This window comes from Pseudorca crassidens, chromosome 18, assembly GCF_039906515.1.
Source record: "Pseudorca crassidens isolate mPseCra1 chromosome 18, mPseCra1.hap1, whole genome shotgun sequence".
NCBI classification, from domain to species: domain Eukaryota; kingdom Metazoa; phylum Chordata; class Mammalia; order Artiodactyla; family Delphinidae; genus Pseudorca; species Pseudorca crassidens.
Genome location: NC_090313.1, coordinates 51,113,315 through 51,118,787, shown reverse-complemented (window position 1 = coordinate 51,118,787; position 5,473 = coordinate 51,113,315). Strand labels below are relative to the sequence as shown.

Below are 5,473 nucleotides of genomic sequence, written 5' to 3'. Positions count from 1 at the left end.
AATGTCAGCTTGAAATTTGTTCAAATTTGTGAAAGTAATCAACTGACCTTTGAGAGTTTACTCAAATATACAAAAATACAATTGAAATACATTACAAAATATGGAAAATGTTTTATTTATTGAACTGTTAATATGGGATGGAAAATACCTTCAGGAGTTTTGAACTTTACAATGATCTTCATTTGGCCATGTGTCCCTTCCTTTTATCCTCTGTCACCATTACTGTACTGAAGGATATACAAGAGAATAAAAATATCAACATCAGTTTTTGAAGGATTACCCAGACATGGAAAGGAAGGCACACATATTACTGTTTAAATCAAGCTTTTTTATTTTGAGGTTATTGTATATTCACATGCAGTTGTAAAAGATAATATAGAGAAATTCCATGTACTGTTTACCCAACTTCTCCTAAAGTTGACATCCTTCAAAAACTATAGGACAATATCCCAAGTAGAATATTGGCATTGATACAGTCAAGAAACAGAGCATTTCTATAACCATCCAGATGTCTCATGTTGTCCTTTTATAGTCATATCTGCTTTCTTCTCACTCATTTCTCCTTAACTTCTAACAACCATTAACTTGTTATCCATTTCTATAATTTTGTCATTTCAAGAATATTATTTAAATGGAATTATACTGTATGTAACCTTTAGGGATTTGTTTTTCACTCAGCATAATTCCCCAGAGATTCAGACACATTTTTGTGTTTTTTAATGTTTTTTTTCCTGTTTATTGCTGAATAGTATTCCCTGATTTGAATGCACCATAAGATTGTTTAATCATTCTCATATTAAAGAACATCTGGGTTGTTTCCAGGTTTTGGTTATTATTAGTAAAGTAACAACTTTATTAAACATTAAAGTACAGGTTTTTATGTGAACATAGGTTTTCATTTCTCTTGAATAAATTCCTAGGAGAGATACTTCTGGTGTTTACATATCTGTTTACATATCACTACTTACCTATCAGACTGACAAACATAAAAAATATATATACACTGGCAACACCAAATGCTGATGAGGATGTAGAGAAACGAACACTCAACCCTTGCTGATGAAAAGGTAAAAACATATAACCACTCTAGAAAACACTTTGGAAGTTCCTTCAAAATCACAAATCAATTTTTGGTCAACTTTTTGGAGCTCATGACAGGCTCCCAGGTATCTGGAACTGTGGAGTTAAAACAGTCCTTTGGAGAAGCAGTTTCTACACATTTCCTTATTGTTTAGCTCCACACGTAAAAAAAAAAAATTAAGTACACCTTAATAAATACACACTTACATGCAAATTATTTATATACCCTTTGGTTCTAGTACAAAATGTACATTGAAAAATATATACAATATATACATTTTTAAAAATACATAAAAATGAATGTAAATCAAATGTCAAAATTCTAATTTAATTATTTGTGTATTTTTTCACCACACACTGGTGGCTCACCCAACATAGTCCTTAGTGTTATTCCCAAATGTGGAGATAGCCAATTTAGAGTCACATGGCATAGCAGCTCAAGTAGAAAATCTATGCATTAGAGTAAATGAAGCATTCCCCTTTTGGTCTCTAGTCCAATTGTCTTCTACAAGGATATTAGAGTGTGAGCATTGAAATCCACAATGGTTGGAGGTTTATTCTTTCATGGAGTTTGGAGAAATCACAAACCTGTAAAAGTCTGAGTCTTCAGCAGCAGCAGTCAAAGAGTTTTGTAATTTATGGAGTATCTCCTGTCACTGTAGTAATATAAGCAGGAATATATTTTAGGTCCAGTATACCCAAAATAAATATTAAGGCTATATTATGGCTAACTCATTGCCCTAAATTATTTTCTGATATATTATTTTTAGAGAAAATTAGTTACCTCTTATGGAGTCTATGGAAGTCAATGACTATTATATTTAGTACATATTGATCGTTTTCTTAAGATCCAGATTAAGAATTATAGCAGGTGAGCTGGAGTACTGTTTCATGCCAGAAAGAGATGTTGATACAATATTTTCAAATGGAGAAAGTACTTCTAGCAGAAGAGTAGAAGGTAAGGGAGTTTGGAGGCAGTGAACAGGCAGTCATTTAACCATGACAGTTGGTATTGGTCCCAGGTATCTCTGTGGCAGTCCAGAAGAGGATACTGGGTTAAATAAAGCATATGAAGATAGAAGAATGATTATAAAGTTTATTTATTGTGATAAGCAGGGGTTGTTGACTCAATTATTTTAAGTTAGGGAGGTCAAGTAACCAAAGATCAACCAAAAAGATGGTGAACTGCTGTCAATTATGTGCAGCCAGTTCCCCAGGATGGACTTTTATTAAAATAAGTCAGTCTGAGTGACTTCCAACTTAAAACAATTTTCATATCAAGGCCACAGTACTTATAAAAGTTTCAGAAGGAACTAATCCTTCACTTTGGGGAAGAGTTCAAAGTGTCTTTGCTCAATAGACATGATGATTTTGTATTTCTATAGAACCATAATGAGCAGAAAATGGCTTCAGTGTTTTGTTTTGTTTTGTTTTGTTTTTTTGTATTTCCAAGCATATTAGAGGAATGGGCAATCAGTTTCATAACTGAGTTAAGAGAGCCCAAAGGAATATGCCTACTATTTCTTCGCAAAATTGGAAATAAAAACAAACAAAAAAAACAATAAATACCTCAACAATAGAGCTCCCTGCCCTAGTGAGAAAAAAATCTAGTCAAAATTACACCTGAGGCCATCCCTGGTGTAGAAAGGAAAGAAACATTGTCTTAGTTTTCATCATGAATATGGGTTCCATATCAAAATCATTAAATGCTTCACATCCTTCTAGCACTGTTAGAGAAATAGACAAACATTTGCTAAAGTACTAATATTCTCCAAAGAGTGCTTACAGTTGAAATAAAACTTACTCAAGAACACAAAATTAAAAGACATGCACCTTAATAGGATAAATCAAGGGATTTGTTACCAGGCTAGATATTGAGCTTGTTAATATTAAATTTAGAAAGAAAAAAGACTCTCTTCAAGGTAACTTATTTATGCAATGCCTCAGTATTATGACTTTAGATTCTTTTAAATCAAAACAATCAGGGAATAAATAGTTAACTACATCACTTATGTGAGGTGATGACCATATTAATTGTCTTGATCTTGTTAATCATTCCACAATGTATATGTATATCAAATCATCAAGTTATACACTTTAAATATATACAAATTTTTATGTCAATTATTCCGCAATAAAGTTAGAAAAAAAAGAAAAAAATAATAAAAACACTTAAAGACAGCAGCAACAGGTGTCCCCCAAACATGGAGTCTTGAAGCCCAAGTCTTACCAGAATCAGGATGAGGGAGTGGTGGGTTTAGGTGGGGCTATTGGCTATGCCCCTGCTTGTGGCCTATCTGCACATCACCGCCCCTCCTTCCGCCACCCCCAGCTTTCCTCTGTTTTTCACTCATGGAAGTCATCAGGCAATTTTTTTTACCTAAAAGGGACTGAGTATCTTCTACTAAGACTCTGTGGGTGTGGTTTGAAGTCCGGAGATAGTCGTACTTTTATATGGTTTTACAATGTCCAGCTATGATTGGTGCAAGATATGGGAAGTCTGACCCTCAGTTTTCATCGAGTGATTGTCCTCAATTTCCTAGGTTTTGGCTTCAGTGACAAACCAAGACCACATGACTATTCCATATTTGAGAAGGCCAGCATCATGGAGGCGCTTTTGTGGCATCTGGGGTTCCAGAACAGTAGGATCAACTTGTTGTCTCATGCCTGTGGGGATATCTTTACTCAGGAGCTGCTCTATAGGTTCAAGCAGACTAGATCTGGTCAACTTACCATTAACAGTCTCTGTCTGTCAAATGGAGGTATATTTCTTGAAGCTCACCTTCTTCTCCTTCTCCAAAACCTTCTCAAAGATGGAGGCATGCTGTCACCCATCCTCACGTGACTGATGAACTTTGTATTCTCTTGAGGTCTCTCCTCAGATTTGGGGCTGTACACCTGACCCTCTGAGAGTGAGAGTGAGCTGTGGGACATGTGAGCAGGGATACGCCACAATGACAGGAACTTGGTTATCAACAGTCTTTTGCAGTATATCAATCAGATGAAAACGTTTAGAAGACACTGGGTGAGAGCTCTTGTCATTGTATCTATTCCCATTCATTTTATCTAAGGGCCATTGGATCTGGTAAATCCCTATCCAGAGTTTCTGGAGCTGTACAGGAAAATGCTGCCGCAGTCCACAGTGTCATTCTGGATGACCATATTAGCCACTATCCACAGCTAGAGGATCCCATGGGCTTCTTGGATACATATATGGGCTTCATCAACTCTTTCTGAGCTGGAAAGAGTAACTTCCCTGTATTACCTCCCCTATTCCCTTATCTGTTGTGTATTCCACTTAGGAAGAAATGCCACAAAAATCTCCTGGTTACCAAACACTATTCTCTCACAAAAGTCCACCTGACTCACACTGGTGAACAGCATATACTAAAAGGCTAGCAGAAACTCTACGGGTGACCTAATAGTTCACCTCCCATTCCTTTGACATCTGATCAGGTGTGACATCTGATCAGGCCTTTGTCTTTGTGTTATCAGGAAATTCTGATGGGCATACTACTCACCGATACAGAAAGACAGACAGACATTCTTTTGCATAAAAGTCTTTGAAACACTTCTATGGACTTTTCTGAAATATTATATTTAGAAATGCTCATTTCTGGCCCAACCCTGATTGAAATTACGTGTAGTAAAGAATAAGGAAGTGCCACCTTAACCTTGCCTAGAATGGCTTTAAGTTCTCTAAGCAATACAACTTTAACTGAGAGCAAGTCTCCCTTGTCATAACTTTGGATTTAGTTTAATTAGCTTCTTCTAATTGAAGACATTTTGTTAGATTTTGATTTAAATAAAGCAGTATTCTAAGCATACTTTAAGACTATGATTTACCTACATGTATTTTACATATATATTTTTTCTTTTATAAGGATACTAAACCAGCAGACACTTACTCTGGCAGAGTAGTTTAATGTTATTAAACATGTTTTATTTCTGAATAAATTGAACTAAATCCAAAATATTTACATAATTTCCTAAAACCACAGGACATTAAGGACAGTAGCATCTGTGTTGGAGATTTACCATTATTTGCTATTAGAACTGGTCTTTCCAACTAATAACAGTTGGACTCTTCATACCTCAGTGCTTAGAAGCATGTCTCTCCTGAGCTAGAGTGGAGAGGAAGGGAACATTGTATAGTCCAAGTTAGCAGGCTGAATATAGGCTGATTGCTTAACTTCTCTTTGGTTGCCACAGAGAGAGTTTCTCACGTAACTCAGCAACTCCTGTACTTCACAGACAGGAAAGTTCCAGAAATTTTAAGAACAAAGTCTGAAAGGTATATGATCAAGTGGTGCTGAATACTTTTATTTTTTAAGCCACAGTTTCGTTGTCTTAGTTAAAACAGGATTATTAAGTGATTATTTATATTTTTTAA

The 5,473-nt window shown here is 35.4% G+C and overlaps 1 pseudogene; it reads left to right on the top strand.

The window, feature by feature from the left end:
- Nucleotides 1-3,320: 3,320 nt before the first annotated feature.
- On the top strand, nt 3,321-4,435 carry LOC137211023 (mesoderm-specific transcript homolog protein-like; annotated as a pseudogene).
- Nucleotides 4,436-5,473: the final 1,038 nt, after the last annotated feature.